Consider the following 12,320-nt stretch of genomic DNA (forward strand, 5'->3'; position numbering starts at 1 on the left):
TCTGCTTTAAACTCTAGGTACACATCCAAAATGAATTACTGAGTTAAAAAAAGTTGATTCTGGTGCATGGTTTTGAAACCGCAGTCAGAAAAAAAATTACATCCATATCAACATTTTTATCAGCTCCGGACCTGTCGTTTTGGTCAAAAAATGAAAATTCTAAAAGTTCCTTTTTTTCTGCTTTAAACTCTAGGTACACATCCAAAATGTATTACTGAGTTGAAAGAAGTTGATTCTGGTGCATGGTTTTGAAACCGCAGTCAGAAAAAAAATTACATCCATATCAACATTTTTATCAGCTCCGGACCTGTCGTTTTGGTCAAAAAATGAAAATTCTAAAAGTTCCTTTTTTTCTGCTTTAAACTCTAGGTACACATCCAAAATGTATTACTGAGTTGAAAGAAGTTGATTCTGGTGCATGGTTTTGAAACCGCAGTCAGAAAAAAAATTACATCCATATCAACATTTTTATCAGCTCCGGTCCTGTTGTTTTGGTCAAAAAATGAAAATTCTAAAAGTTCCTGTTTTTCTGCTTTAAACTCTAGGTACACATCAAAATGCATTACTGAGTTGAAAGAAGTGAATTCTGGTGCATGGTTTTATAATCGCAGTCAGAAAAAAAATTACATCCATATCAACATTTTTATCAGCTCCGGACCTGTCGTTTTGGTCAAAAAATGAAAAATCTAAAACTTCCTGTTTTTATGCTTTAAACTCTAGGTACACATCCAAAATGTATTACTGAGTTGAAAGAAGTTGATTCTGGTGCATGGTTTTGAAACCGCAGTCAGAAAAAAAAATACATCCATATCAACATTTTTATCAGCTCTGGACCTGTCGTTTTGGTCAAAAAATGAAAATTCTAAAAGTTCCTGTTTTTCTGCTTTAAACTCTAGGTACACATCCAAAATGTATTACTGAGTTGAAAGAAGTTGATTCTGGTGCATGGTTTTGAAACCGCAGTCAGAAAAAAAATTACATCCATATCAACATTTTTATCAGCTCCGGACCTGTCGTTTTGGTCAAAAAATGAAAATTCTAAAAGTTCCTGTTTTTCTGCTTTAAACTCCAGGTACACATCCAAAATGTATTACTGAGTTGAAAGAAGTTGATTCTGGTGCATGGTTTTGAAATCGCAGTCAGAATAAAAATTACATCCATATCAACATTTTTATCAGCTCCGGTTCTGTTGTTTTGGTCAAAAAATGAAAATTCTAAAAGTTCCTGTTTTTCTGCTTTAAACTCTAGGTACACATCCAAAATGCATTTCTGAGATGAAAGAAGTTGATTCTGGTGCATGGTTTTATAATCGCAGTCAGAAAAAAAATTACATCCATATCAACATTTTTATCAGCTCCGGACCTGTCGTTTTGGTCAAAAAATGAAAATTCTAAAACTTCCTGTTTTTATGCTTTAAACTCTAGGTACACATCCAAAATGTATTACTGAGTTGAAAGAAGTTGATTCTGGTGCATGGTTTTGAAACCGTAGTCAGAAAAAAAATACATCCATATCAACATTTTTATCAGCTCTGGACCTGTCGTTTTGGTCAAAAAATGAAAATTCTAAAAGTTCCTGTTTTTCTGCTTTAAACTCTAGGTACACATCCAAAATGTATTACTGAGTTGAAAGAAGTTGATTCTGGTGCATGGTTTTGAAACCGCAGTCAGAAAAAAAATTACATCCATATCAACATTTTTATCAGCTCCAGTCCTGTCGTTTTGGTAAAAAAATGAAAATTCTAAAAGTTTCTGTTTTTCTGCTTTAAACTCTAGGTACACATCCAAAATGAATTACTGAGTTGAAAGAAGTTGATTCTGGTGCATGGTTTTGAAACCGCAGTCAGAAAAAAAATTACATCCATATCAACATTTTTATCAGCTCCGGACCTGTCGTTTTGGTCAAAAAATGAAAATTCTAAAAGTTCCTTTTTTTCTGCTTTAAACTCTAGGTACACATCCAAAATGTATTACTGAGTTGAAAGAAGTTGATTCTGGTGCATGGTTTTGAAACCGCAGTCAGAAAAAAAATTACATCCATATCAACATTTTTATCAGCTCCGGTCCTGTTGTTTTGGTCAAAAAATGAAAATTCTAAAAGTTCCTGTTTTTCTGCTTTAAACTCTAGGTACACATCAAAATGCATTACTGAGTTGAAAGAAGTGAATTCTGGTGCATGGTTTTATAATCGCAGTCAGAAAAAAAATTACATCCATATCAACATTTTTATCAGCTCCGGACCTGTCGTTTTGGTCAAAAAATGAAAATTCTAAAACTTCCTGTTTTTATGCTTTAAACTCTAGGTACACATCCAAAATGTATTACTGAGTTGAAAGAAGTTGATTCTGGTGCATGGTTTTGAAACCGCAGTCAGAAAAAAAATTACATCCATATCAACATTTTTATCAGCTCCGGACCTGTCGTTTTGGTCAAAAATTGAAAATTCTAAAAGTTCCTGTTTTTCTGCTTTAAACTCTAGGTACACATCCAAAATGCATTACTGAGTTGAAAGAAGTGAATTCTGGTGCATGGTTTTATAATCGCAGTCAGAAAAAAAATTACATCCATATCAACATTTTTATCAGCTCCGGACCTGTCGTTTTGGTCAAAAAATTAAAGATCGAAAAGTTCCTGTTTTTCTGCTTTAAACTCTAGGTACACATCCAAAATGCATTACTGAGATGAAAGAAGTTGATTCTGGTGCATGGTTTTGAAACTGCAGTCAGAAAAAAAATTACATTCATATCAACATTTTTATCAGCTCCGGACCTGTCGTTTTGGTCAAAAAATGAAAATTCTAAAAGTTCCTGTTTTTCTGCTTTAAACTCCAGGTACACATCCAAAAAGCATTACTGAGTTGAAAGAAGTTGATTCTGGTGCATGTATTTGAAACTGCAGTCAGAAAAAAAATTACATCCATATCAACATTTGTATCAGCTCCGGACCTGTCGTTTTGGTCAAAAAATTTAAATTCTAAAAGTTCCTATTTTTCTGCTTTAAACTCTAGGTACACATCAAAATGCATTACTGAGTTGAAAGAAGTGAATTCTGGTGCATGGTTTTATAATCGCAGTCAGAAAAAAAATTACATCCATATCAACATTTTTATCAGCTCCGGACCTGTCATTTTGGTCAAAAAATGAAAATTCTAAAAGTTCCTGTTTTTCTGCTTTAAACTCTAGGTACACATCCAAAATGCATTACTGAGTTGAAAGAAGTTGATTCTGGTGCATGGTTTTGAAACCGCAGTCAGAAAAAAAATTACATCCATATCAACATTTTTATCAGCTCCAGTCCTGTCGTTTTGGTCAAAAAATGAAAATTCTAAAAGTTTCTGTTTTTCTGCTTTAAACTCTAGGTACACATCCAAAATGAATTACTGAGTTAAAAGAAGTTGATTCTGGTGCATGGTTTTGAAACCGCAGTCAGAAAAAAAAATACATCCATATCAACATTTTTATCAGCTCTGGACCTGTCGTTTTGGTCAAAAAATGAAAATTCTAAAAGTTCCTGTTTTTCTGCTTTAAACTCTAGGTACACATCCAAAATGTATTACTGAGTTGAAAGAAGTTGATTCTGGTGCATGGTTTTGAAACCGCAGTCAGAAAAAAAATTACATCCATATCAACATTTTTATCAGCTCCGGACCTGTCGTTTTGGTCAAAAATTGAAAATTCTAAAAGTTCCTGTTTTTCTGCTTTAAACTCTAGGTACACATCCAAAATGCATTACTGAGTTGAAAGAAGTGAATTCTGGTGCATGGTTTTATAATCGCAGTCAGAAAAAAAATTACATCCATATCAACATTTTTATCAGCTCCGGACCTGTCGTTTTGGTCAAAAAATGAAAGATCGAAAAGTTCCTGTTTTTCTGCTTTAAACTCTAGGTACACATCCAAAATGCATTACTGAGATGAAAGAAGTTGATTCTGGTGCATGGTTTTGAAACTGCAGTCAGAAAAAAAAAAAAACATCCATATCAACATTTTTATCAGCTCCGGACCTGTCGTTTTGGTCAAAAAATGAAAATTCTAAAAGTTCCTGTTTTTCTGCTTTAAACTCCAGGTACACATCCAAAATGTATTACTGAGTTGAAAGAAGTTGATTCTGGTGCATGGTTTTGAAATCGCAGTCAGAATAAAAATTACATCCATATCAACATTTTTATCAGCTCCGGTTCTGTTGTTTTGGTCAAAAAATGAAAATTCTAAAAGTTCCTGTTTTTCTGCTTTAAACTCTAGGTACACATCCAAAATGCATTACTGAGATGAAAGAAGTTGATTCTGGTGCATGGTTTTATAATCGCAGTCAGAAAAAAAATTACATCCATATCAACATTTTTATCAGCTCCGGACCTGTCATTTTGGTCAAAAAATGAAAATTCTAAAAGTTCCTGTTTTTCTGCTTTAAACTCTAGGTACACATCCAAAATGCATTACTGAGTTGAAAGAAGTTGATTCTGGTGCATGGTTTTGAAACCGCAGTCAGAAAAAAAATTACATCCATATCAACATTTTTATCAGCTCCAGTCCTGTCGTTTTGGTCAAAAAATGAAAATTCTAAAAGTTTCTGTTTTTCTGCTTTAAACTCTAGGTACACATCCAAAATGAATTACTGAGTTAAAAGAAGTTGATTCTGGTGCATGGTTTTGAAACCGCAGTCAGAAAAAAAAATACATCCATATCAACATTTTTATCAGCTCTGGACCTGTCGTTTTGGTCAAAAAATGAAAATTCTAAAAGTTCCTGTTTTTCTGCTTTAAACTCTAGGTACACATCCAAAATGTATTACTGAGTTGAAAGAAGTTGATTCTGGTGCATGGTTTTGAAACCGCAGTCAGAAAAAAAATTACATCCATATCAACATTTTTATCAGCTCCGGACCTGTCGTTTTGGTCAAAAATTGAAAATTCTAAAAGTTCCTGTTTTTCTGCTTTAAACTCTAGGTACACATCCAAAATGCATTACTGAGTTGAAAGAAGTGAATTCTGGTGCATGGTTTTATAATCGCAGTCAGAAAAAAAATTACATCCATATCAACATTTTTATCAGCTCCGGACCTGTCGTTTTGGTCAAAAAATGAAAGATCGAAAAGTTCCTGTTTTTCTGCTTTAAACTCTAGGTACACATCCAAAATGCATTACTGAGATGAAAGAAGTTGATTCTGGTGCATGGTTTTGAAACTGCAGTCAGAAAAAAAAAAAAACATCCATATCAACATTTTTATCAGCTCCGGACCTGTCGTTTTGGTCAAAAAATGAAAATTCTAAAAGTTCCTGTTTTTCTGCTTTAAACTCCAGGTACACATCCAAAATGTATTACTGAGTTGAAAGAAGTTGATTCTGGTGCATGGTTTTGAAATCGCAGTCAGAATAAAAATTACATCCATATCAACATTTTTATCAGCTCCGGTTCTGTTGTTTTGGTCAAAAAATGAAAATTCTAAAAGTTCCTGTTTTTCTGCTTTAAACTCTAGGTACACATCCAAAATGTATTACTGAGTTGAAAGAAGTTGATTCTGGTGCATGGTTTTGAAACCGCAGTCAGAAAAAAAATTACATCCATATCAACATTTTTATCAGCTCCAGTCCTGTCGTTTTGGTCAAAAAATGAAAATTCTAAAAGTTTCTGTTTTTCTGCTTTAAACTCTAGGTACACATCCAAAATGAATTACTGAGTTAAAAGAAGTTGATTCTGGTGCATGGTTTTGAAACCGCAGTCAGAAAAAAAATTACATCCATATCAACATTTTTATCAGCTCCGGACCTGTCGTTTTGGTCAAAAAATGAAAATTCTAAAAGTTCCTTTTTTTCTGCTTTAAACTCTAGGTACACATCCAAAATGAATTACTGAGTTAAAAGAAGTTGATTCTGGTGCATGGTTTTGAAACCGCAGTCAGAAAAAAAATTACATCCATATCAACATTTTTATCAGCTCCGGACCTGTCGTTTTGGTCAAAAAATGAAAATTCTAAAAGTTTCTGTTTTTCTGCTTTAAACTCTAGGTACACATCCAAAATGAATTACTGAGTTAAAAGAAGTTGATTCTGGTGCATGGTTTTGAAACCGCAGTCAGAAAAAAAATTACATCCATATCAACATTTTTATCAGCTCCGGACCTGTCGTTTTGGTCAAAAAATGAAAATTCTAAAAGTTCCTTTTTTTCTGCTTTAAACTCTAGGTACACATCCAAAATGTATTACTGAGTTGAAAGAAGTTGATTCTGGTGCATGGTTTTGAAACCGCAGTCAGAAAAAAAATTACATCCATATCAACATTTTTATCAGCTCCGGTCCTGTTGTTTTGGTCAAAAAATGAAAATTCTAAAAGTTCCTGTTTTTCTGCTTTAAACTCTAGGTACACATCAAAATGCATTACTGAGTTGAAAGAAGTGAATTCTGGTGCATGGTTTTATAATCGCAGTCAGAAAAAAAATTACATCCATATCAACATTTTTATCAGCTCCGGACCTGTCGTTTTGGTCAAAAAATGAAAATTCTAAAACTTCCTGTTTTTATGCTTTAAACTCTAGGTACACATCCAAAATGTATTACTGAGTTGAAAGAAGTTGATTCTGGTGCATGGTTTTGAAACCGCAGTCAGAAAAAAAAATACATCCATATCAACATTTTTATCAGCTCTGGACCTGTCGTTTTGGTCAAAAAATGAAAATTCTAAAAGTTCCTGTTTTTCTGCTTTAAACTCTAGGTACACATCCAAAATGTATTACTGAGTTGAAAGAAGTTGATTCTGGTGCATGGTTTTGAAACCGCAGTCAGAAAAAAAATTTCATCCATATCAACATTTTTATCAGCTCCGGACCTGTCGTTTTGGTCAAAAATTGAAAATTCTAAAAGTTCCTGTTTTTCTGCTTTAAACTCTAGGTACACATCCAAAATGCATTACTGAGTTGAAAGAAGTGAATTCTGGTGCATGGTTTTATAATCGCAGTCAGAAAAAAAATTACATCCATATCAACATTTTTATCAGCTCTGGACCTGTCGTTTTGGTCAAAAAATGAAAGATCGAAAAGTTCCTGTTTTTCTGCTTTAAACTCTAGGTACACATCCAAAATGCATTACTGAGATGAAAGAAGTTGATTCTGGTGCATGGTTTTGAAACTGCAGTCAGAAAAAAAATTATATCCATATCAACATTTTTATCAGCTACGGACCTGTCGTTTTGGTCAAAAAATGAAAATTCTAAAAGTTCCTGTTTTTCTGCTTTAAACTCCAGGTACACATCCAAAAAGCATTACTGAGTTGAAAGAAGTTGATTCTGGTGCATGTATTTGAAACTGCAGTCAGAAAAAAAATTACATCCATATCAACATTTGTATCAGCTCCGGACCTGTCGTTTTGGTCAAAAAATTTAAATTCTAAAAGTTCCTATTTTTCTGCTTTAAACTCTAGGTACACATCAAAATGCATTACTGAGTTGAAAGAAGTGAATTCTGGTGCATGGTTTTATAATCGCAGTCAGAAAAAAAATTACATCCATATCAACATTTTTATCAGCTCCGGACCTGTCATTTTGGTCAAAAAATGAAAATTCTAAAAGTTCCTGTTTTTCTGCTTTAAACTCTAGGTACACATCCAAAATGCATTACTGAGTTGAAAGAAGTTGATTCTGGTGCATGGTTTTGAAATCGCAGTCGGAAAAAAAATAACATCCATATCAACATTTTTATCAGCTCCGGTCCTGTCGTTTTGGTCAAAAAATGAAAATTCTAAAAGTTCCTGTTTTTCTGCTTTAAACTCTAGGTACACATCCAAAATGCATTACTGAGTTGAAAGAAGTTGATTCTGGTGCATGGTTTTGAAACCGCAGTCAGAAAAAAAATTACATCCATATCAACATTTTTATCAGCTCCGGTCCTGTCGTTTTGGTCAAAAAATGAAAATTCTAAAAGTTCCTGTTTTTCTGCTTTAAACTCTAGGTACACATCAAAATGCATTACTGAGTTGAAAGAAGTGAATTCTGGTGCATGGTTTTATAATCGCAGTCAGAAAAAAAATTACATCCATATCAACATTTTTATCAGCTCCGGACCTGTCGTTTTGGTCAAAAAATGAAAATTCTAAAAGTTCCTTTTTTTCTGCTTTAAACTCTAGGTACACATCCAAAATGTATTACTGAGTTGAAAGAAGTTGATTCTGGTGCATGGTTTTGAAACCGCAGTCAGAAAAAAAATTACATCCATATCAACATTTTTATCAGCTCCGGTCCTGTTGTTTTGGTCAAAAAATGAAAATTCTAAAAGTTCCTGTTTTTCTGCTTTAAACTCTAGGTACACATCAAAATGCATTACTGAGTTGAAAGAAGTGAATTCTGGTGCATGGTTTTATAATCGCAGTCAGAAAAAAAATTACATCCATATCAACATTTTTATCAGCTCCGGACCTGTCGTTTTGGTCAAAAAATGAAAATTCTAAAACTTCCTGTTTTTATGCTTTAAACTCTAGGTACACATCCAAAATGTATTACTGAGTTGAAAGAAGTTGATTCTGGTGCATGGTTTTGAAACCGCAGTCAGAAAAAAAATTACATCCATATCAACATTTTTATCAGCTCCGGACCTGTCGTTTTGGTCAAAAATTGAAAATTCTAAAAGTTCCTGTTTTTCTGCTTTAAACTCTAGGTACACATCCAAAATGCATTACTGAGTTGAAAGAAGTGAATTCTGGTGCATGGTTTTATAATCGCAGTCAGAAAAAAAATTACATCCATATCAACATTTTTATCAGCTCCGGACCTGTCGTTTTGGTCAAAAAATTAAAGATCGAAAAGTTCCTGTTTTTCTGCTTTAAACTCTAGGTACACATCCAAAATGCATTACTGAGATGAAAGAAGTTGATTCTGGTGCATGGTTTTGAAACTGCAGTCAGAAAAAAAATTACATTCATATCAACATTTTTATCAGCTCCGGACCTGTCGTTTTGGTCAAAAAATGAAAATTCTAAAAGTTCCTGTTTTTCTGCTTTAAACTCCAGGTACACATCCAAAAAGCATTACTGAGTTGAAAGAAGTTGATTCTGGTGCATGTATTTGAAACTGCAGTCAGAAAAAAAATTACATCCATATCAACATTTGTATCAGCTCCGGACCTGTCGTTTTGGTCAAAAAATTTAAATTCTAAAAGTTCCTATTTTTCTGCTTTAAACTCTAGGTACACATCAAAATGCATTACTGAGTTGAAAGAAGTGAATTCTGGTGCATGGTTTTATAATCGCAGTCAGAAAAAAAATTACATCCATATCAACATTTTTATCAGCTCCGGACCTGTCATTTTGGTCAAAAAATGAAAATTCTAAAAGTTCCTGTTTTTCTGCTTTAAACTCTAGGTACACATCCAAAATGCATTACTGAGTTGAAAGAAGTTGATTCTGGTGCATGGTTTTGAAACCGCAGTCAGAAAAAAAATTACATCCATATCAACATTTTTATCAGCTCCAGTCCTGTCGTTTTGGTCAAAAAATGAAAATTCTAAAAGTTTCTGTTTTTCTGCTTTAAACTCTAGGTACACATCCAAAATGAATTACTGAGTTAAAAGAAGTTGATTCTGGTGCATGGTTTTGAAACCGCAGTCAGAAAAAAAAATACATCCATATCAACATTTTTATCAGCTCTGGACCTGTCGTTTTGGTCAAAAAATGAAAATTCTAAAAGTTCCTGTTTTTCTGCTTTAAACTCTAGGTACACATCCAAAATGTATTACTGAGTTGAAAGAAGTTGATTCTGGTGCATGGTTTTGAAACCGCAGTCAGAAAAAAAATTACATCCATATCAACATTTTTATCAGCTCCGGACCTGTCGTTTTGGTCAAAAATTGAAAATTCTAAAAGTTCCTGTTTTTCTGCTTTAAACTCTAGGTACACATCCAAAATGCATTACTGAGTTGAAAGAAGTGAATTCTGGTGCATGGTTTTATAATCGCAGTCAGAAAAAAAATTACATCCATATCAACATTTTTATCAGCTCCGGACCTGTCGTTTTGGTCAAAAAATGAAAGATCGAAAAGTTCCTGTTTTTCTGCTTTAAACTCCAGGTACACATCCAAAATGTATTACTGAGTTGAAAGAAGTTGATTCTGGTGCATGGTTTTGAAATCGCAGTCAGAATAAAAATTACATCCATATCAACATTTTTATCAGCTCCGGTTCTGTTGTTTTGGTCAAAAAATGAAAATTCTAAAAGTTCCTGTTTTTCTGCTTTAAACTCTAGGTACACATCCAAAATGCATTACTGAGATGAAAGAAGTTGATTCTGGTGCATGGTTTTATAATCGCAGTCAGAAAAAAAATTACATCCATATCAACATTTTTATCAGCTCCGGACCTGTCGTTTTGGTCAAAAAATGAAAATTCTAAAAGTTCCTGTTTTTCTGCTTTAAACTCTAGGTACACATCCAAAATGTATTACTGAGTTGAAAGAAGTTGATTCTGGTGCATGGTTTTGAAACCGCAGTCAGAAAAAAAATTACATCCATATCAACATTTTTATCAGCTCCAGTCCTGTCGTTTTGGTCAAAAAATGAAAATTCTAAAAGTTTCTGTTTTTCTGCTTTAAACTCTAGGTACACATCCAAAATGAATTACTGAGTTAAAAGAAGTTGATTCTGGTGCATGGTTTTGAAACCGCAGTCAGAAAAAAAATTACATCCATATCAACATTTTTATCAGCTCCGGACCTGTCGTTTTGGTCAAAAAATGAAAATTCTAAAAGTTCCTTTTTTTCTGCTTTAAACTCTAGGTACACATCCAAAATGTATTACTGAGTTGAAAGAAGTTGATTCTGGTGCATGGTTTTGAAACCGCAGTCAGAAAAAAAATTACATCCATATCAACATTTTTATCAGCTCCGGACCTGTCGTTTTGGTCAAAAAATGAAAATTCTAAAAGTTCCTTTTTTTCTGCTTTAAACTCTAGGTACACATCCAAAATGTATTACTGAGTTGAAAGAAGTTGATTCTGGTGCATGGTTTTGAAACCGCAGTCAGAAAAAAAATTACATCCATATCAACATTTTTATCAGCTCCGGTCCTGTTGTTTTGGTCAAAAAATTTAAATTCTAAAAGTTCCTATTTTTCTGCTTTAAACTCTAGGTACACATCAAAATGCATTACTGAGTTGAAAGAAGTGAATTCTGGTGCATGGTTTTATAATCGCAGTCAGAAAAAAAATTACATCCATATCAACATTTTTATCAGCTCCGGTGCTGTTGTTTTGGTCAAAAAATGAAAATTCTAAAAGTTCCTGTTTTTCTGCTTTAAACTCTAGGTACACATCCAAAATGTATTACTGAGTTGAAAGAAGTTGATTCTGGTGCATGGTTTTGAAACCGTAGTCAGAAAAAAAATTACATCCATATCAACATTTTTATCAGCTCCGGACCTGTCGTTTTGGTCAAAAAATGAAAATTGTAAAAGTTCCAGTTTTTCTGCTTTAAACTCCAGGTACACATCCAAAAAGCATTACTGAGTTGAAAGAAGTTGATTCTGGTGCATGTATTTGAAACTGCAGTCAGAAAAAAAATTACATCCATATCAACATTTGTATCAGCTCCGGACCTGTCGTTTTGGTCAAAAAATTTAAATTCTAAAAGTTCCTATTTTTCTGCTTTAAACTCTAGGTACACATCAAAATGCATTACTGAGTTGAAAGAAGTGAATTCTGGTGCATGGTTTTATAATCGCAGTCAGAAAAAAAATTACATCCATATCAACATTTTTATCAGCTCCAGTCCTGTCGTTTTGGTCAAAAAATGAAAATTCTAAAAGTTTCTGTTTTTCTGCTTTAAACTCTAGGTACACATCCAAAATGAATTACTGAGTTAAAAGAAGTTGATTCTGGTGCATGGTTTTGAAACCGCAGTCAGAAAAAAAAATACATCCATATCAACATTTTTATCAGCTCTGGACCTGTCGTTTTGGTCAAAAAATGAAAATTCTAAAAGTTCCTGTTTTTCTGCTTTAAACTCTAGGTACACATCCAAAATGTATTACTGAGTTGAAAGAAGTTGATTCTGGTGCATGGTTTTGAAACCGCAGTCAGAAAAAAAATTACATCCATATCAACATTTTTATCAGCTCCGGACCTGTCGTTTTGGTCAAAACTTGAAAATTCTAAAAGTTCCTGTTTTTCTGCTTTAAACTCTAGGTACACATCCAAAATGCATTACTGAGTTGAAAGAAGTGAATTCTGGTGCATGGTTTTATAATCGCAGTCAGAAAAAAAATTACATCCATATCAACATTTTTATCAGCTCCGGACCTGTCGTTTTGGTCAAAAAATGAAAGATCGAAAAGTTCCTGTTTTTCTGCTT

The sequence above is a fragment of the Crinia signifera genome, unplaced genomic scaffold (genome assembly GCF_055691185.1).
Source record: "Crinia signifera unplaced genomic scaffold, ASM5569118v1 HAP2_SCAFFOLD_70, whole genome shotgun sequence".
Lineage (NCBI taxonomy): Eukaryota > Metazoa > Chordata > Amphibia > Anura > Myobatrachidae > Crinia > Crinia signifera.